This window comes from Dermochelys coriacea, chromosome 22 (genome assembly GCF_009764565.3).
Source record: "Dermochelys coriacea isolate rDerCor1 chromosome 22, rDerCor1.pri.v4, whole genome shotgun sequence".
Lineage (NCBI taxonomy): Eukaryota > Metazoa > Chordata > Testudines > Dermochelyidae > Dermochelys > Dermochelys coriacea.
In genome coordinates, this window is record NC_050089.1 from 5,698,193 (window position 1) to 5,719,593 (window position 21,401).

Here is a 21,401-nt window from a genome sequence, read left to right on the forward strand (position 1 = left end):
GAAAGTTAAAATAAAATGTTGCCCCATATTTAGTATTTTGTTAAATTTGCCCAATATCAAACAGAGCAATTGTTGGTATTTATGCAACAGCCTGCAGTCACCCAAAGTTCCTCATAATTTAGTGTAACAATTCAGGAAATGCTTTTAGCAAATCACATGATAGCCAAGTGGCAGTTAATCTTGGGATCAGATTTTGAGGCACAGTAGAGTAACCCCACCAATTCTCACCCCCACTGGTTCCTGGCTCAAACCCATCTAAAGGAAACCTCATTGTTATTTACCCATGAATATGTTCTCTTTAGCAATATTTAGGACGATCACAATAAAATTCCAAGAACCATTACTGAAAGATTAAAAACAATCACAGGCTAACACCCACTTAAAAAGCCTTTTACTGTTAGTAATCCATACATTCATCTCTGCCAAGCTAACTTGGGTGTTCCAATACCTGACTCAGAACCTGCTGTTGCTCCTGAATAAAGGTCTCCAAACTCGTATATACATTCCACCTCCACTTCTTCAGGATATCCTTTACAATATGCTTTGGGAGAACAAAGGATAATCGGATGCACTCTACTGACCTGTTACATAGTTCAGGAAAGTGGGAGGGGGAAACAAAACAGTGTCCTTCCTTGCTGATTTGTTTTCTTCACCATAATTCACCTGCATAAATTGTGACTTGAAAATATGTTCTCTTTTTACACGGAGACACATGCACCAGCACCAATCCAAGTTTAGTGCGTCCCAGCCCTTTTACTCCCATTTAGTCCTCTCACATTTGACTACAAAGAAAAAGCTTCCACAGTTCAGCAAAAGTAAAAAGCTAGAGAGGAGGAAAATTAGGATTGATTACTTAGCAAATTACTTATCTCCCTGCAACTTAATTTTCCTATCTGTAAAATAGGAATAATCATATCTATCCACCTTTTAAGGGTTTGGAGAGCTACTATTAACATTAAGCAGTCTTAGCCACCAGGAGCCTATTGCACCAGTTCCACAAAGGCTACACTGTCTTGTTTGCTTGTGACTTCAATTCAAGTTGTTTGTATTAATTGTAAAAGCCCTGTATTCTCTGTGTCTTAAGAGACAGCCTCTCTCCCCCATAAGCCATCATATCAGGCCCAAAGGGGAAGCATGGTCCTGTAGTTAGCATTCTAGCCTGTGACTTTGGAGAACTTCGTTCAATTCCCTCATCCACCAGATTTCCTCTGTGACCTTAAACGCTCACTGTGTGCTTCTGCTCCTCATCTGTACAACAGGGATAACAGCAGTTCTCTATTGCACAGGGGTGCTGTGAGGATAAGCATATTAAAAATTGTGAGATTCTCTGTTACTTCAGCAACAGAGACCAGATAAATACCTTACAGAGATGTAGCCAGAGTGACTCTGCTGATCGCTGTCTGGGTTTGAAAGGCTGGGGACTGGAGGCACCTCGTCCTCACTTCTGGAATTTTCTACCCCAATGTTCTGCAGGATACAATGTTCATCTTTCTACCCAATTGAAAAGTTCACCCCTGTGCAGAGGATCAACAAAAGGAATGGGCATCACTCAAGTCCTTCAGTACGTACCAGATGGAGCTGAAGGTGAGAATCTAAGATTCAGGCTAATAAAAAAAGCCCAACAATGTTCAGCTTATTCACCACAGCCTAAACCCAGAAAGCAGGGCTTTCACACTCAGGAAAAGATGCATTCTCTTTAAGCTGTGAACAGCTGAATCAAGAGGACTCCAAGTCCAGCAGCCTAGGCACAAAAACAACTTCCCAGAAATTCTCTGCATACAAGTTCTTTCCAGAACATATGTTATGTTCTCTCAGACGGTTATCAAGCGACAAAACGATTCAACCTATGCCTCACGATACTGTCCTTCAGCCTAACTGTGAAATCTACCAAGTGTTCTCATTAGCCCATCTCTGTCCCCTACCCAATAATGTTTTATGCAGTTAAACTGATTTGCTTACTTTTTGCAAGACACGTTAATCAGATATCTCTAAGGTTTGCAGGAAAGAAGTAAAATCACCAAGTGTATCTTTTGTTTACTTTATCTTTACACTTTCAGAGTAAAAATGATTATTAGTTTTGCTCTCATCTGCAGTGTTTAAAGTGCAGCATTAACAAGCCCAAGTAGAAATATGCACGAACATTCACTGTGCGGCCCCTTGTCTCTGAGTCAAAATAGTGTTCAGTTCAGACATTATCCCTTAGAGATGTCCCCTTTGGCACGTACACAATCCATTTCATGAGTAGGCGTATTAAATATTCTCATACCCCCTCAAGGACACAAGTAAAATCCACTAGATCAACTCTGTGCTTCTATTATGGTGCCTGAGTCAATAACTAACCCACAGAAATCCGTGTCTAGAATATGTTTTCAATAGGAGCTGACCACCGCAGCTATGATGGACAGGATTTTCAACTGGGTGGTAGATGCACAGTGGCAAACTTACTCAAAGTACAGTCAAAATTCCTAAACAGATCAATTTCCTCTCTTCTATGCTTACTCCCAAACTGGAGCAGGCAGTTAAAATCCACCATTCACAAAATACAACCACCAAAAAAAGCTAATGAGCTGCCCATATGAATCGTGGAAATTATATCCATTTACCTCCCACTAATAAATACCAAAAAACCTCCCAAACGTACAGAACCCCCACACTGAAATGTTTGCTTAGAAATATATGAATAAGTTGCCCTTCCCTGGCTCCCTCAATCCAAGGTCCTGGAAGCATTCTGGAATACTAAAGTGAAGTTGGAATATGTTATTGTCCCCATTTCTTACAGATAGGGAAACTAAGGCAGAAAGAAAGCTCAAAGTCAGGAGCTCCAAGATAGTGGACAATGCCAGGTGCTTCAAAGGGAATGAACAGAATGATCGTCAAGGGATCCATCCTCTGTTGTCCACTCCCAGCTTTTGGAAATCAGAGGCTAGGGACACTCAGAGCATGAGATTGCATCACTGACCATCTTGGCTAATACCCATTGATAGGCACGTCCTCCGTGAATTTATCTAATTCTTTTTTGAAGCCAGTTATATTTTTGGCCTTCACAACATCCCCTGGAAATGAGTTCCACAGGTTGACTGTGCATTGTGTGAAGAAGTACTTCCTTTTGTTTTAAACCTGCTGCCTATTAATCTCATGGGGTGACCCCTGGTTCTTGTGTTGTGTGAAGGAGTAAATAACACGTCCTTATTCACTTTTATCCATACCAGTCACAATTTTATAGACCTCTATCGTATCCCCTCTTAGTCATCTCTTTTCCAACAGAAAAGTTCGTCTTTTTAATCTCTCCTCCTACAGAAGTTGTTCCATACCCTTAATTTTTGTTGCCCTTCTCTGTTCTTTTTCAAATCCTAATATACCTTTTTTGAGATAAAGCGACCAGAACTGCACACAGTATTCAAGGTGTGGGGTACCATGGATTTCTATAGTGGACTTACGATATTTTCTGTCTTCCTATCTATCCCGTTCCTAACGGCTCCTAACATTACGTTAGCTTTTTTGACAGCCGCTACACAAGGGCAAAAGGCCCTCTCCTCACTCTAACACATCTGTGCTGGGGGTTAAGCATTGTTTGGCCCTAAGCAATTCTGCCAAGGTCACACATTGAGTCTGTGGCAGAGCCAGGACTAGAATTCAAACCTCCTGATTTCCAGTTCTGCACATTAATCACAAGATTTTCCCTTCCCTGCCGTTGATGGAAAGGAGGACTTCAGTACTAAAGCAGCACAATCGGTTTAAGTTACTTTGCTTTGATCTGCATTTAGGTTCTCAGAAAACACACTGGACAAAGTTCTCTTTTAAAAGGTAAAAGCAGGAAAGATATTTTACACTGAACAGGGTTGTCACCCCTGGGGTGCCCTCTGGGAGCTGTGGGAACAGTGGCACTCCTCTAAAACACACAGTTGAGTTGGGGACACAGCCAGCCTCTCCCAGGCCCTGTTATCACCCAAAACAACAGCAGGGCTACCTGAGTGCAAACAGCAGACACCATCCAGTTCCCCCAGCTACAGGCACACTCCCCCCTCTGGAATATAAACCCAAAATTATACAGTCTTGCACCGCACAGATATCTGTACAGTGTAAGATCATTAATATGTCCACCTCTCCCTCAGTGTGGAGAGGAATATGCACACTTGTGGTAACCAAGCTGAGACTTTTCCCCAGACACTTCACTTAAAGGCGTACTGACTTAGGTCAAAATATAAAACAAGTTTAGTAACTACAAAAAGATAGATTTTAAGCGATTATAAGTGATCGCAAACAGATGAAAGCAGATTACCTAGTAAATAAACAAAACCGCAAACTAAGCCTAAAATACTAGAATGAATTAGGGCTGTCGATTAATCGCAGTTAACTCACACGATTAACTCAAAAAAATTAATCGCAATTAAAACAATAGTGATTAATCGCAGTTTTAATCGCACTGTTAAATAATAGAATACCAATTGAAATTTATTAACTATTTTTGGATGTTCTCCTATATTTTCAAATATATTGATTTAAATTACAACACAGAATACAAAGTGTACAGTGCGTACTTTATTTTATTTTTATTACAAATATTTTCACTGTAAAAATGATAAAACAAAAGAAATAGTATATTTCAATTCACCCTATAAAAGTTCTGTAATGCACTCTCTTCATCATGAAAGTTGACCTTACAAATGTAGAATTCTGTACAAAAAATAACTGCATTCAAAAATAAAAAACAGTGTAAAACTTCAGATCCTACAAGTCTACTGAGTCCTAGTTCTTGTTCAGCCAGTCACTCAGACAAACAACTTTGTTTACATTTGCAGGAGACAATGCTGCCCGCTTCTTGTTTACAATGTCACCTGAAAATGAGAACAGACGTTCGCATGGCACTGTTGTAGCCGGCATTGCAAGATATTTACGTGCCAGATGTGCTAAAGATTCATATTGCCCTTCATCTTCAACCACCATTCCAGAGGACATGCATCCATCCTGATGACAGGTTCTACTCGACATTGATCCAAAGAAGTGCAGACCGACACATGTTCACTTTCCTCATCAGAGTCAGATGCCATCAGCAGAAGGTTGATTTTCTTTTTTGATGGTTCGGGTTCTGTAGTTTCGACACTGGAGTCTTGCTCTTTTAAGACTTCTGAAAGCACGCTCTACACCTCGTCCCTCTCAGATTTTGGAAGGCACTTCAGATTCTTAAACCTTGGGTTGAGTGCTGTAGCTATCTTTAGAAATCTCACATTGGTACCTTCTTAAAACGAACAACATGTGCTGGGTCATCATCCGAGACAGCTATAACATGAAATATATGGCAGAATGTGGGTAAAACAAAGCAGGAGACATACTATTCTCCCCCAAGGAGTTCAGTCAAAATGTAATTAATGCATTACTTTTTTAACAAGAGTCATCAGCATGGAAGCATGTTCTCTGGAATGGTAACCAAAGCATGAATAGGCATACAAATGTTTAGCATATCTGGCACAAATACCTTGCAATGCCGGCTACAAAATTGCCTTGCAAACGCCTGTTCTCAGTTTCAGGTGACATTATAAATAAGAAGCGGGCAGCATTATCTCCCGTAAATGTAAACAAACTTGTTTGTCTTAACGATTGGCTAAATAAGAAGTAGGACTGAGTGGACTTGTAGGCTCTATAGTTTTACATTGTTTTGTTTTTGAGTGCTGTTATGTAACAAAAATCTACATTTGTAAGTTGCACTTTCACAATAAAGAGATTGCATTATGGTACTTAAATGAGGTGAACTGAAAAATACTTTTGTTTATTACAAATATTTTTACTGTAAAAAATGATAAAAATAATAATATAAAGTGAGCACTGTATTCTTTGTATTCTGTGTTGTGACTGAAATCAATATAGTTGAAAAATGTAGAAAAACATACAAAAAGAGTTAATAAATTTCAATTGGTATTCCATTGTTTAACAGTGCGATTAAAACTGTGATTCATCGTAATTCATTTTTTTAATCCCAATTCATTTTTTTTAATCGCTTGACAGCCCTAATATGAATTAGCAATTTCTCACCCTGACTGATGATACAAGCAGGCCTGCAGATTCTCAAGGCACAAGCGGCAGTTGCTTTGCAACTTGGGCTCCCCACCCCGTTCCAAGTCCTTTTCCTTAGGCGCTTCTCTTAGGTGTTGAGTTGTGGGGTAATGAAAAACAACAGATGTCACTCCCTGCCTTCTATAACTTTAGCATATGGTAGAACCCTTTGTTCCAAAAACAGTTCCCAGCCCAGTTTGTGGAAAAATACAGGTACCCAAAATGGAGTCCAGAGACATGTGGTCTGGTCAGATGCCCTCACAGAGTTGTAGCAGACATTACTTACAGGTTGGCCAAAACACCCACAGGAAGGCTAAGCTATTCCACAGCCCATTGTCTTTGCTGATGAGCCATTAGCACTGTTTGACTTCTTCACTGTTGTACCTGAAAGGCTGGCTGTGGGTGTTTTGCAGAGTAAGCCCATTTGAAATACAGATCCATAATCAATATTCATAACTTCAGATACAAAAAAGATACATGCATACAAATAAGATAATCATATTCAGTCAATCATAACTTTTCCAATGATGCTTTACATGGCCCATCTTGTACAAAATGCATCATAATCACGTCATAATCATATCAATAATATTACTATGACAAATATGGGGGGTAGTGTCATAAAGATCCTCATGCCCTCTTGTGTGCATACAAAGCCCCACTGAAGTCAGCAGGGAGTGGTTCTCATTGCAGGCCCTGATCTTGCCATGAAATCCTGATGCAAGGATCTGTGCAACCACACTAAGCCCCGCTGAATTCCCCAATGTGGAGCGCCTAGCTGGATCAGGGCTCTATATAGGTCAGAGGGGACACTGTATGACTGACATACAAAATTTTTCTCCTTTGCATTAACTATCTCCATAAAGGTACCAGCTCCCGACAGCCTGGAAAGCAAAAGGCTTTCAATAACTTATAGCCTGAGATGGAAAAGGAATTATAAATTCAGAGGTTGGCATTAATCCTGGTTATTACATATTCACTCCAACACGAACACCTATTATTTTATTAAGGAGGAAAAAATGGTGAAAAAAAAATAATATTTACAGGGGAGGAGGCAAAACCCGCACACAATAACTCATGCTGGAGAAGCAGCATTGCAGTGCACTCTGGAGAGAAAGATGCTTTTGAAAATGCACAAAAACTATGCAGTTTTCATTTTCCACTGTCTCCCGCACCTAAGCTCTCACTTGTTAATGTTGTAAGTGTGCCAGCATCAGCATATAATGAGACAATTGTGTTTCGAAATAAGATTTGTTCTTTTGTTTCTTTAAAAAAAAAAAGGGGGAGGGGGGAGGCAGAAAAGCACACCAAGGTTTGGCCCAAGAGAGACCTTCCAATAGAGCATTTTTGATGCCATGCGCAACGAATTTCTTGTTTCTCCACACATTCTCAGGACCGCTACAGCTGTGTAGTAAATAAATCTGTGTTGAGTCTATTGCCCATCTGAACCCGTGATGTCAATGCTTTATTTATAAACAGCTGGAACATGGTCTTAAAAGTATTATTTCTCAAGAGTGGTATTACACCACAGGCTTGGAGCACTGGATTGCATTAAAAAACCTGTTACAAACGTCCACGGGATAAACAACTTCAGCGGCAACAATCTCAAATGTCCAATATCAAAACATCTTGAGTGACAGGATGTCACTGAAAACACTGATTGATGGAGCAGCTACTACAAAAGTTGACATGCAGCCATGAATTTAGAGCACTTCTGCAAAAAGAAGACATTTCAGCTCTAGAAACTGAGGATTTCTTATTAGATGAGTGTATTAAAATCCCAGTTATCTCACTAAGACTACTAGAAAATAGTAATATATTAAGTTATGGGGTGGCAGAAAGGCATGTACGTCAGGTGCCCATAACCAGAGACTGTATTTACAGTGTAATGCTCTTCCCACATTTTCCATTTTGTCCCCATCCCACAAGCTCTCCGTCAATGAAACACACAAAGATGCAACTCTGTTTTCCTCCCCAGATGACCCACATAGCTTGTCAGTTTGGGCAGGTATCTAGGGGGGACAAAGGAAGAGTTAGGATGAAGAAAAGCCATTTCTGATTATGGTTCTTTTCTGCTCATCATGGCTCTGAGCAAGTGCATACCTGCTTAAAGGCCAAGTGAAGTGAGTCATCTAGACCAGTTTTCAGAGTAGATGCGCATCTACCAATATGATATATGCCATCATGTGCCAGCAATGCCCCTCTGTCATGTACATTGGTCAAACTGGACAGTCTCTACGTAAAAGAATGAATGGACACAAATCAGACGTCAAGAATTATAACATTCAAAAACCAGTTGGAGAACACTTCAATCTCTCTGGTCACTCGATTACAGACCTAAGAGTGGCTATCCTTCAACAAAAAAGCTTCAAAAACAGACTCCAACGAGAGACTGCTGAATTGGAATTAATTTGCAAACTGGATACAATTAACTTAGGCTTGAATAGAGACTGGGAATGGATGAGTCATTACACAAAGTAAAACTATTTCCCCATGGTATTTCTCCCCCCCACCCCCCCCCCCCACTGTTCCTCACATATTCTTCTTAACTACTGGAAATAGCCTACCTTGCTTGTCACCATGAAAGGTTTTCCTCCTTCCCCCCCCTGCTGCTGGTGATGGCTTATCTTAAGTGATCACTCTCCTTACAGTATTCAGAGTAGCAGCCGTGTTAGTCTGTATTAGTCTCTAAGGTGCCACAAGTACTCCTTTTCTTTTTTCTCCTTACAGTGTGTATGATAAACCCATTGTTTCATGTTCTCTGTGTGTGTATATCAATCTCCCCTCTGTTTTTTCCACCAAATGCATCCGATGAAGTGAGCTGTAGCTCACGAAAGCTTATGCTCTAATAAATTTGTTAGTCTCTAAGGTGCCACAAGTACTCCTTTTCTTTTTATCTAGACCAGTGCTTCTCAAGCTATCTGATGTGGGGGACCGGCAATTTTTTTTTCCCCAATGTGTGCACAGACCGGCAGCCGATGGCTCGCGGACCGGCACCGGTCCGCGGACCACCACTTTAAGTAGCACTGCTCTAGACAATTCTGTGAATTTTACTGGGCACTGTGAAACAACTAAGAAGAAGTACTTTTTATATAGATCTACAGCCAGGTGGTCCTCATCTCATTATTCACAGGTTGGTGACAACTGGAACAACTTATCAAATTTCACATGCAAACTGACAAATATACCACTCTCTCAAAGCTGCCACAATGCTGGAGGAGAATGGGATTGAGGTGGTTGATATTCAAGGGTCTCATTACAATTTTTCCAAAAAGGACCAGATTTCAACTACCTACCTCCTTTTCAATGAACCTAGGAACACGCTTTGCAAAGCGGAAGAAAACACAAGCAGTTTCTCTGGGAGAGAGTCTGGAGAGAAATCAAATAATAAATCATCATCCCCCGCCAAAGAAAACAAAAACACATGAGCTGCTTTCAGTCTTCTTCCTTGTGCTGAATTTAAACATTTTTAATGAAGACAAAAATCGCAGTTATTTATTACTTGATGAGATCCATCAGTGTACTTGGCATGGAAGAAATACATGGTCCCTAACCCAAAGGGCTCAGTTTTGCTATTATTAGTGATGCTGAGTAGTATCTGACTCTGTGAATGAAGGCTCCACTGATTGCATGAGACCACTCAGAGTAAAGTACACCCCAACATGAATGATGACTGCAGGATCAGGTTCTAAGTGAAAGAAATTATGCAGTCCCGGAGTATAATATGCTACTTGATCAGAAGAAGGTACAATCTGAAAACCCAGCCTTTTCCTGTTCTGCTTTGTTAAATTGTCAAATACAGAACGCCAAGTACAAATGAGGAAGTGACAGCAATGAAATACAACATAGTCTAGTGATTAAAACATGGCACTGGGAGACAGGAGAAGTCTGGATTCTGCCAACAGGTTGTGTGTGAACTTGAGCAAGTTACAAAACCTCTTTATACCTCTGTTAAAACAAAATAACCAGGTAAAGGAGGGCTGTAAGAGAGCAGACTTGTATGGTATAACCCCTAATGTTTACAAAGCACTTAGAGATTCTCAGATAGAAGGCATTATAGAAGAATTATAGGATTATTATGATATTGGCTTATCTTTTAATGTTCAGACTCTCCTCTCCAGGTTTACACTTGAAACAGAAAGCAGGTTGTGTCTCCTATCTTTTATTGGACTTCTCCTGCATCATTTACAGTCAAATCCTGGTTCCACTGAAGTTCATGACAAAAAACTTTCAATTACTTCAATGGGACTAGGATTTGGTCTTTAGCGAACTGATACTATTCACTATCGTAGTTTGGCACCTATAATCAGGCAATCACATAGGGAAGCTCACTCTACCCTTCATTCACCAAGTATCACATTTAAAATAGGGTGTCAACTATATAGATCAATAAAGGCTTCAACACATCTGCATTTATTCTACTTGATTTTTTTAAAATTGTAAAACTTAAGAGTGTTTTAAGCACTGCTTACCCATATTAATAAAAAAAAAAAAAACCACTAAGGACTCCCCCAAAACTGTGGTACAGAGTAAAGAGAAGTTCCACAGCCTCCGCCAAGCAGCTCACTACATAGCACTGGTTTGAAATACATGCAGCACTGCAACGGCGATGGAATAGTTTTCTCCGGCATAAAAAACCCCCCTCTGCGAGCAGCAGAAGCAATGTTGGCAGGAGAAGCTCTCCCATCACCGACAGCGCTGTGCACACAAGCACTTATGGCAGTGTAACGTCTATCGCACGGGGGATGCTTTAGTCCCACCCCTCAGCGACATAAAATATGACAACACAGATTGTGGTGTAGATATAGCCCTAGAGAACCTATTTGTTCCAATGGACAAAGCACTGTACTAAGTCCCAGGAGACGTGAGATCTGTTCCCAGCCCTGCAAATGATCTGCTGTGTGACCTCAGGGAGGTCACTTCATATTTCTGTGCCTCTGTTTCTCTTGTCTACTTAGACTGTTCCTGCCCCACAGAATTTGCAATCTCTTACTAACTGTCTGTACAGTCCTTAACACAATGGATCCTCAATGAGCGCCTTTACCATAATAAAAATAACAGGGCCCAATGGTTCTTTACCATATAAAGAAAATAAGGCAATTTTTAAAAAAAGCTGGAAGTCATTCCAGGTTGTATGCTTACCCCCAAGCTTCCCTGCCAATCACTTTTTTTTTTTAAATTTGTTCTCTTCCCTGTTGCTTGTGGGAAAAAACCCACAAAAAACAAACAGGCAAAACCGACTGACTATGTAAAAGAAATCATGAAAATGACTATGCACAAAGTGCTGTCAAATGCACAGAGCGGAAAAAAAACAAACAATACAAGAAAACCTTACGTGTTGTAACAATGGCAGGTTAAAGAAAGCTCAGAGGACTGACTTTTAAACTAAGTTCTTTTAAAAACTTGCAACAACAAAGCTAATAAATATAAAAAGAGTTCACGGTAAGTTTTAATTAGTGCAAAGCAGTGATTTTATATTGAATGGAAAAGCACATTTGCTCCTAGATATCCCGATAGGAAACTCATATCAAAGGAAAGTTTTAATCTCAGTGAGGTTTTCTTTCAAAGCTTTTTAAGTAAGTAGTTCTGTCTTAATTTCATCTTACCCACACAGCCCCTGAAAGCCTGAAAACATGACAATGTAATTCTTCAACCTCAGTGACAGCAGCTGAAAATAGAGCAGATAAACCACAAATTCCCTTCCTGATGAACGTGATCTAAAAGCAATTTATTGACACTAGAGACTTTACTTTTCAGAGCCTCCCTGACCTCTTCCTTCCCTAGCAAAAGCCGTCCATCAAATCCACAGAATTAAACTCACGTAGAGCGACTGACAGTTCGCCCAAGCTAATGAATTTAGGGCTCAGTCCTGTTCCCATTCAAATTGCTAGAAAAGCTCCCATTGATGCAGCATGGAGTTCTTACAGCCTGATCCAAATCCCACAGAAGTCAATGGAGAGAGTCCTATAAACTTCAATGGGATTCGGATCAGGTCTTTAATGCAAATTTACAACCTCTTTCTGCCAACCCTTATAGTCATTCAGTGAGTATTCCTTATGCAAGTAGGGATTACCCACGTGAATCAGCATTTGCAGGACTGGCCCTTAAACTGCATGAATATATGCTGTAAATGCATCCCTTACTTTCAGCATTAAAGTAATTTTAAAAAGATGTATTCAAACCATTGAAGTTTTCACAAATTACTCTATGTATGTTTAGAAAAGTAAAATATACAGCATCTGTCAAGTATCTATAAGATACTTAAGCACAGAGACTTCTGAATGTATGATGTGAACAGGTGTTAAACATTCTTCCCATTCTCCCTCATGGGTTGGAATATATTTCCCTCATTTTATCTCTTCCACACGATCATATGATCTTTCTTTTTATTATTGCAAATTGATAGCTGACATAGTAACTCAAGAAGCTGAGACTGCAGAAAGTATTTACAATTTTAAAAAATTAAACAATATTTTAAGCTTTATGCATTATTGTTCTCGTGTCCCTTATATCTAAGACTTACCACCAACTTGTATCCTTAACATGAGCCTTGGTACGGTTATACAAGCTTGCAGTCTACTTATTGGTGGGTTAGCAAAGCAGAGTACCCAGAATAATCATACCAGCATAAGTTCAGTTAAACAAAAACAACACATCCATGTGTTACTGAAAGAAGGTACAAAGCAGGGCTTTGGAGCTGTGCTCCGGCTCCGCTCCAGCTCCAGGCAAAAACCTGCAGCTCCACTGCTCCGGAGCTGCTCCAAGCTCGAGCTCCAGACTCTGCTCCAAAGCCCTGGTACAAAGGCAGCTCTCCTCCTGCTGCCAGTTTTGTTGGTACAGTCTCTCTCTCTCTCTCTCTCTCTCTCCCCCCACACACACACACGAAGCGCGCTCTCTCTCTCTCTCTCTCACTCACACCCTAAATATCCTCTCAGAATTAGTTCCTATATGGATGGTCTTTCCCCATAAATGGAACCACAAACCCTTTAGGGGTTCTGTAGATGGGCCAAACAACGATCAGCCAGCCAGTCAACTAACTCCGTTACACTACCACAGAACGAAGCCTGGAGAAGCAGATTTTTAAAAGGGACCTTCTACCCCAGCCTCATTTTGGTGAGGGTGCAAATCACACCTTGAGCAATCCCAGCATTTAAATTGTGTGCGTGTGTCCAGAGTCAAGTCCTTGGCCATTCAAGTGTTAAGAGTTATACTTTTAATTGCTGATACACAAAACAAGCAGTGGAATTGTGGGCACAAACAGCATTTGCAAAAAGGGTGGAAGCACTGTAAAAATATGACTTGCAATTATCACATGCCGGTGTCCTATGTAACAACACATGCAAATGTACAGCACACAAAACTGTTCTAAAGTTACAAAGGTAACTGAAGTCAAATTATTCAATTTCAAAATTCCAGTTGGAAGCTTTTATCGTTTATTTTCTTAATTAATTTTTCAATTGCAATAGAAAAAATATTCCTTGCAACATTTTCTGCACAATAGTGTATTTACTGCTCAAACATGGAGGAAATAGATGGTTTTATCATCTTAGTTTTAAAATGATGGCAATAAAACGGGGGCACCAAGGGGGAGGGAAATAAGCTGTTCAAAGTATCTCAAAGAACATTACTTCGTTGATTCATCCTATTGGAAGAATCAGAAGTTATTCCATTTGCAGAGACACCCACGTTCAAGCCATGATTCACCAGGATACCTGGCTGCCAGCCAGTGCTGCAGTTCTAGTTACTATGACAATGTCAATATCTCAGTGGTCTACAGTCTTACCCAACAAGGTAGTTATTCAAAAATAAATAAACCAACCAGCCCATCCATCTCAGGGAGGTCCATGTAAAAGAAAGTAAATGAAATGGTTTATCAAAAAACCTTGATGGAAAATGAAAAACTAAGAATGACAAGAACACAATACATTTTTTTTTTAGTGCAGACTTTTTTTTTTCCCCTTCACCTGACCTTCTTGAATGTCTCTTTGCCAACCCAACAAACATTAATTCTGTACAATATCAGAAAGGACCACCTTTTATAAATGCATCTGATGCGAAGGAAAGGTTGCTTTCCTGTCTGAACATCTGTTTGCTGCTATGCCTGGATAAAAAGCAGATCCGTATAAAACCTGACCTAGCTACTAATCTTTGCTACAGTTTAAAACTGCTTCCAAATCAAGAATCCTCTTCACCACAAAAGGAAAATGCAGACATTCTGCTCACTCGGATAAAAATATATAAGTAAATAATGTCCTATTCTGGTATACTTTCTATCTATCTATATCATGATTTTGGGGGGCCTGACTCATGATTTTTGATCACTTGTGGTTGGCAACTTGTGGTGTGGCCAACAAGCTAAGGCCCTGGTCCTGCAAAGAGAAGCATGTGGGCAGGTATCTGTGCCCACACTGAGTCCTGTTGACCTCAACAGGCTTTTGGTGAGGTGTAGGGGGTCTGCCTGTAGTGTTCTCTTTGCAGAACCGGGTTCTAACTTTATACACCGAGGACCCAATCTTGCAAGCACTCCCTGATGCGCGTAGTGATCGTAGGATACTAGGCCTTAACTCTGGACTGCAGGAGTTACTGTCACTCATCAATCCGTTTTTATCTTGTAGTAGCATACAAGCTTGCGGTGTGCAGATCGTTAATTTTTTTTCTTGTCCTAACACGCTTTTAGTCTGTAATTGGACAAAGCATGCCAATAGAAAGATTAACAGATTGAAACATTGTTTAGGATTTTTTGTACATCTTCTCTGCAAAATGCTTTCAACTATCCTAAAAAAAGCCAGTCCTATCAGTCTAGTTTTATGAGTACAGATTTATCTTCATGGCCTTGGAATTTAATGTTAGAGAAGAAACAACTCTTCAGGAGACTTCATTTCCACTTTGCCTGAAGCTTTCTAAATTTGAAATTAAGTTAATGATGATTTATTTGCAGGATAATTTTTTCAGGATAGTTTCTTGTTTTGTCACCTCTGTTGATTGAAAGAGACTCGGCAAGTTGATCACACACTGGTACTGTACAAACCTTAACCAGCGTCATGCAATCACTCCTCACCTCCACCTCATTTTTTAAATTGCTTAAGGGCAAGTTAAAAATATTAACCTCAAAAGATTCTCTGCTATATAAGGATGGGTTTTGTCACAAGGGAAAGTAGGAAAATCTTTAAAGAAAATCCTGCACATCCCAGTTTGAACAAATCAGTGCTGGATAGCTACGCTACTGAGCATAGGTTGCTAACATGTAGAGAAAAGACAGAATGATCTCACTCTTTAAACACTGGACTAAGACTTAGAAGATCAGAGTTCAATTCCTAGCTCTGTGACACACTTCCTTAGACAAGATATACTGTCTCTCTCTGCCTGGCAGGTTCGTCATGAGGTGCTCGTGCTCCAACTTTGCGGACGTCAGCTCTTGCCACCTCATACTCAGTGGCGCAGGACTGCACACCCGTTTGGAGTCAATCGTCACACACGAAACTGGTGGATACGCAGTTACATGCCACCATGCTATCACCTCCGGCACCCTGTGTCCGACTCCACTCCCATGGCTTCCAGTTCTGAGCAATATTGCCCCATCTCATTTTAGACGAGAGGTTGCCACTGGCAAGTTACTGAAAAAAGTATTCACCAACTCAAGCCTGCCGCTATACAATGACCTTTTTAAACCAGCTGCACATTTGCCATCACGTCGCCCATTATGGTCTCATCTGCCATGCCAGGATGTTAGGGCGGAAACACTCTGGTGAGAGGAATGGATAACTATTACAATCCCCAACCAGTCCCTCGTCGCCGACCCCAGAGTTTGCCTGCCTGGTTTTGACTTGTCCTATTGCCATTGGTCCCTGTTGAACAGGTTCCGGACCTGGCAAGGTCTCTGTGCAGCCAACCAGTATCTTTGGGGCTTTCGTGACAGCCCTTTGTGCAGCCGTGGCGCAACACAGACGATCACACACATGGTCGAGGAATGCCTGCTGACTAGGTTCAGCAGTGGTCTAGAAGAACTGCATCATGCCACTAAAGATGCCATCACTTGGCTAGACGACTATGCACACACCAAATAAAATCTGTGCCTCATTTTCCTATCTGTAAACTGGGGGTGATAATACTTCCCAGTTTCTCAAGACACTGAGAATAAATGCATTAATGTTTTCAAGGTCATCAGACACTACATGATGATGGATGCTATATATGTTACCTAGCTAAATAGTAGTGTGATGGTGCATGTTTGGGTTCCAAACAGTGTTTGGAAACACTGTTGCCAATTTCTCAGGGTGGGAAACCCCAATATCTATGAGACAACCATAAAGGAATCCCAAAGGTAAGATCTACAGAAAGAATAAAAGCAATTGGAGCAGACAGTGAGGTTTGGCTCAAGACCCAGAAAGATAATAGCTTGCTGAGCACCAGCTTGCTGCGTGGACCATGCTACCACACGCTACAAGTTCCATGGTACGCTTTCCTGTACACCCGTGTGAAATGGGAGTTGTTATATTGTGAAAGAGGAGTATATCAAGGCCTTCTATGGAACTTCTTAGCGAGTAGCAACAGTGATCACACAGTGAGTTTAGTGCTCAGCAAGCTAGTGCACTGTAGAGTCACACCCTGGTTTGCCGTGCACTAACTAGCCGTATAGACAAGCCCCCAGTGAAGCAGTACTGGGCAAGGCCTGGGAAAGATTCCTTTCTTCAGAGACCGGCAACTCACATCCCTTTATGAAGATCAAAATAGAAACACTGATATACTCATGTTAAATGCTTACTTGATGTAATAATTCTGCAAACCATGAACAAATTTAATATTAGAAGAAATAAACACCTGATGCTTAATGATTCACTTAACCAAATTGATGGAAATATAGCCCTAACACTTGGATCTTTGGCACCTCACAAGTTACTAGACTTTAAAGCCTTTATCCAGCCAAGCACGTAAGCATGTGCTTAACTTTAAGCATGTGAGTAGTCCACAGATACCAATGGGGCTACTCGCATGTTTAAAGTGTTTGGCTGGAGCAGATTCTAAAAGTATATTTTTACAATTACATTAATCTTCCTTTCTCCTCCCTCCCATGCATACAAATGCTGGAATATTTTCTCTCAAATGAAAACTGGTTGTTGCAATAAGTTTATTAAAGGGCTCCCCTACCTGTCTTTTTCTGGTATTACGAAAGATCTTCCAACAGCTAGGGGGAGACACCAAGACCCACACTGGTTTGCACAATGCACTGTTTTTCTCACCACACTATTATTTTGTTAAGGAAATTGTTCAAGGGGCTGTGGGTGCTTGGGGACAGGAGAAGCAAGACTATAATTGCAACAACAGGGCAGGGAACCCTTATACATACACATACAAAATCCAAACCCTGAAAATTGACTGTACAAGGTTATTTTCAGTGACAGTAAACATCATTTAGAAAAATGGCTCCACAGCGCTTTGTTTGTGTTATTTTCCCCTTCCTACACAAGACTAAAGTCACACAGTAGTAGAGCTAGGAAAAGAACTCAGGACTCCTGACTCCCAAGTCACCTGTGCTAATCACTAGACAATGCTGCCTGTCCAAACAAGGAGAGAGCCACATTAGCTTCAGCTCCATTAGAAGTCTAGAAGCAGGCAAGAGAAACAAGTTTGACACATATATAAAAGTTGAGATGAAATCTACCTGCATACAGACTTCCAGTACCTGGCCTATGCACTACTTAAGTACTGCTGCATTGGGATGAATTTCACCCAAAGTGAGCAAAGAAAGAAATGTTTTTCAGGAGGGTATTACAAAAAAAGTAAAAACAAAATATGAGACATTAAACATTTAAGAGAAAGAATAGAAACAGATGGCATCTCAAAGGCTTCTATTTTACATCACATTGAGGTTATCTGAGATTTGCATTTAACATGTTGACAGCTTGTATATTGGATGCATTTGATCAGCCTTTTTAAAAATCTTTTTTCCTGAGGCAGGTTACAGCTCATCTCCTTTCCTTTTTTTCCCCCCTTGTTTTATAACCGACAGATGTTGAAATATTGTCCCTTTTATAATAACCATGGAATTTTTTAAAACACTTACCTCCCCATGCATCATCATCATGTTCCCATTAAGGCATCAATGAAGCTCCTGCACTGTTTCTGGCAAGACTTTCAATGGTTCCTCAGCTGTCCCCCATACATTTACCCAAATTGCCAAGTCTAGCAGAATCTTGAGAATGTAATCTTGCTTTCCTGTTGATTAGAGTGCGATGTTGCAACACACACAACTGGGAACAGGGCTCACCCCCATGAGTGATGCCACTGGCTTCATGGGTATTACTCATAGCAGTAAATCCTGTATTTGGTAATAATCAAATATAGGACTGAGCCATGCTAATGCAAGAGTCTTACAGAAGTGAAGAAAGATGAAGTCATCACTAGGATCTTACATAAATCAGAAATTTGAACAAAATAAATACAGAGATCACGATAAAAGGCTGACAAAACACAAACAGGTCTTTTAAAAGGTAACAAGTACATGCTATGCATGAGATTTGTTAATACTTTTATGGGAAGTCCTTGTATATTAATAATGACAACACATTTTTGTTAAAGAAATCACTCTGAGGATCTAGAGAAATTAATACAGAACATCATGTCCATAGAACTTTCTACCATCCTACAGAATTCTATAGCAGTGATACAATTGTCCATTAAATTCTACAGGACTTTCCCATAAGGACCAAAATACCTGTACTGGAAAAACAGAGCTCTACCCATGGCAATAATGCAACAACTTTCCAGCACAAAAGCCCATTACTTATTTTTCTCTTTACATTTCAGAGATTGAAAATGTCACTGATCCAAGGACTGAGACTTGATATTGCCTCCTGGATCACACCTATAGTAGGAAGAGAGCCTGAAACATAAGCCCTTGTATCAGAGGCCTGGTATGAGGCAGGACCTGCTCACAGAATCTGGCAAGAACAGGGCTGATATTGCAAAAGTACATATTCCTAAGAAGTGCTAGTCACAGAATACTCACAAACACATCCCAATATTAAGGATGGTACAAAAACATTCCCCAAGGATAACAGGAACACACTTACTCCTCCTACAAGACAAGATCAGGATGACAGTATGTAATAAAGATGGCTTGATTGAACCAACATGTACAAGGTAACGGGTAATAACTAGCCAAGTCAGGGGGCAGTAACTAACTACGTCAAAAAGGCAGTACTAACTTGTTTGTATCGGGATATAATGATGTATCTCAGAGGGAGTATCTTTGTGTAGCCTAGGGAGGAACAGAAAGTCCTGCCATTCACTGAGCTGGTCCATTGTTACGGGCACACATTACTGGTCTGGTAGAGTCTGTGGGATACCAGTACCATGCTTCATCAACAATAAACTCGATTGGGTGCCTTCATCCTTTAACGGATCTTGTGGTCATTGGGCGGTTTGCTCAAGGACTGCCGTGCCAGCTGTCTGCGCTGGGCTGGGACGGCACACAGCGGGAACACACACACGCAACCAAACATCTGTCAACATCTAACCACAACAGCCAATCAAAGTACTAGCAGTACCACAGACCAGGGATATCTTGAAGGTCCAGTATCTCATGAAACACCAGATCTACGTATGAACATCTCATGGTACTGGAAATCTAACAACCTCATTAATTTTATTAACTAGTATCTCACTAGCCGCTAGAGTTAGGGATTAATGCTTTACATCGTTTGAAATCTGGGATTCCAGGTTTTCAGATACAAAGCACTGATTTCTAGCAGAGCCCACAATAGTGATAGCTACAGTTATGTCAAAATCAGAGTAGGGAGAGAAGAACCCCAAAATAGTAATCAATATAGCGTGATTTTATGGCACCATATCCCACTATCAGCCAAGGTTAGAAACACTTTGGTGGACCTGTTCAAATGCCTGCAAGACCAGTAACCTTTTCAAGGTCAGTGTCAGTGTTCAGAAGTTTTGATCCCAATGTTTTCATATCTTATAGCAGTAATAATGATTATTGGGATGAAGCATTTCAAGGCAATTGGTGAGTCCTAACTCCATCCAGCCTGTAGTTATTTGCCAGGAATAAATGTCCTCCCAGATGGCCATTATTATCTTGTAGGCCCAGTATATGTGCAAGAGCATGTTCCATTTGATTTATATATGGTTTGCTCAAGGAAAATTCTTGTGCCTCATAGTGTACATGCTTTAGTAAGAACACCTTGCCTTACTACTTGTTGGTAGATACAGTAGCTCCTGTCTGAGAAACAGAACTCCAAAAATAAATGGTATAAAGAGGCTACATTCCTAGTAGTACCAAAAAAAAAAATACATTTAAGACCCTACAACAAGCCCACCTGAGCACTGGGAATCAGCAATCTCATTCGGGTTGCTTAAAAGATGTCGGAAGTGTACCACTCTGCTACAGTTTCTTAAGAGAGTCAGCCTTACAGCTTCTCTTTAAAAAAGAATTTGCAAACACGTTCAGAGAGAAAATAAATTTTTCCCATGTTCATCAAGCCTAATCTTTGTAGGACCTTCAAGACCCGTTGTCATATGCTCATTTCAAGCAATCTCCAGGTAAAGGGAAATGCCTTTGTATGCAGACAATAAACAATGCTTGTACTTTAGTATACAAAATTGCTTCTCTATAAGCTTTCATCTTCTAATATTTAAGGTCAGACATCAAAGAACCTAAAATAACTTTACTGTCATTCTATAGAAAACAAATGGTTATTAAAAGGTACTGGGTTGTCCACCCACATTTCATACAGTTTGAATAGACTAAATATTACTTATTTCTGATTTTGTCAAACCTCTTTGAAATGCCAGAAAAGACTATCTATTTAACTCTTTTGGGGCAGAGTTTCAGAAGAACCCAGCAGCCGAAACTCCAAGCAAAGTCATGGGGGCCATGGGTGCTCACTACCTTTGAAAAATCAGGTGACAGGGTCACAAATTCAACAGAAATTAAAGGGGAATCCTTTGAATTTCGGTCATATTATATCTCGTTTTGAGCTTGTACCTTTTGCTTCCCTCTCAATTCTTAGATGATCAAGAAATTTCAGACTGTCTCCCTCCCATCTCAAAGACAAGACCAAGCCTCCCTCTCCAAATAAAGCCTCTCTCATCTCCTTAACACACCCACATTCCGGTCTTCAAATGGCTAATTCATTCTCTCTGCCAGATCACTCATTCCCAAATGCACCAACCTGCACTGCTGACCTGGCCTCACCTCGTAAGTGCTGGTGTCTAGCCTAAAAAAGAACTGCTAGAGAGGCAGGTCACACCAGAGATGCAAGCATGGAGCATAGGAACTGACCATGTACCACTCAGGCACATCCAAGTTCTAATACTGACACCTCATAGGAACAGGGTTG

At 40.5% G+C, this 21,401-nt stretch overlaps 1 long non-coding RNA gene across 1 annotated transcript in view; it reads right to left on the bottom strand.

The window, feature by feature from the left end:
• Positions 1 to 490: 490 nt before the first annotated feature.
• LOC122457227 overlaps positions 491 to 21,401 on the bottom strand; it is a 76,040-nt gene continuing 55,129 nt past the window's right edge. The window contains exons 3-4 of the long non-coding RNA XR_006276685.1: positions 1,361 to 1,514; positions 491 to 823 (exon numbers count right to left, since the gene is read on the bottom strand). This is a non-coding gene — a long non-coding RNA (uncharacterized LOC122457227). The remainder of the gene's footprint in view (positions 824 to 1,360; positions 1,515 to 21,401) is intronic.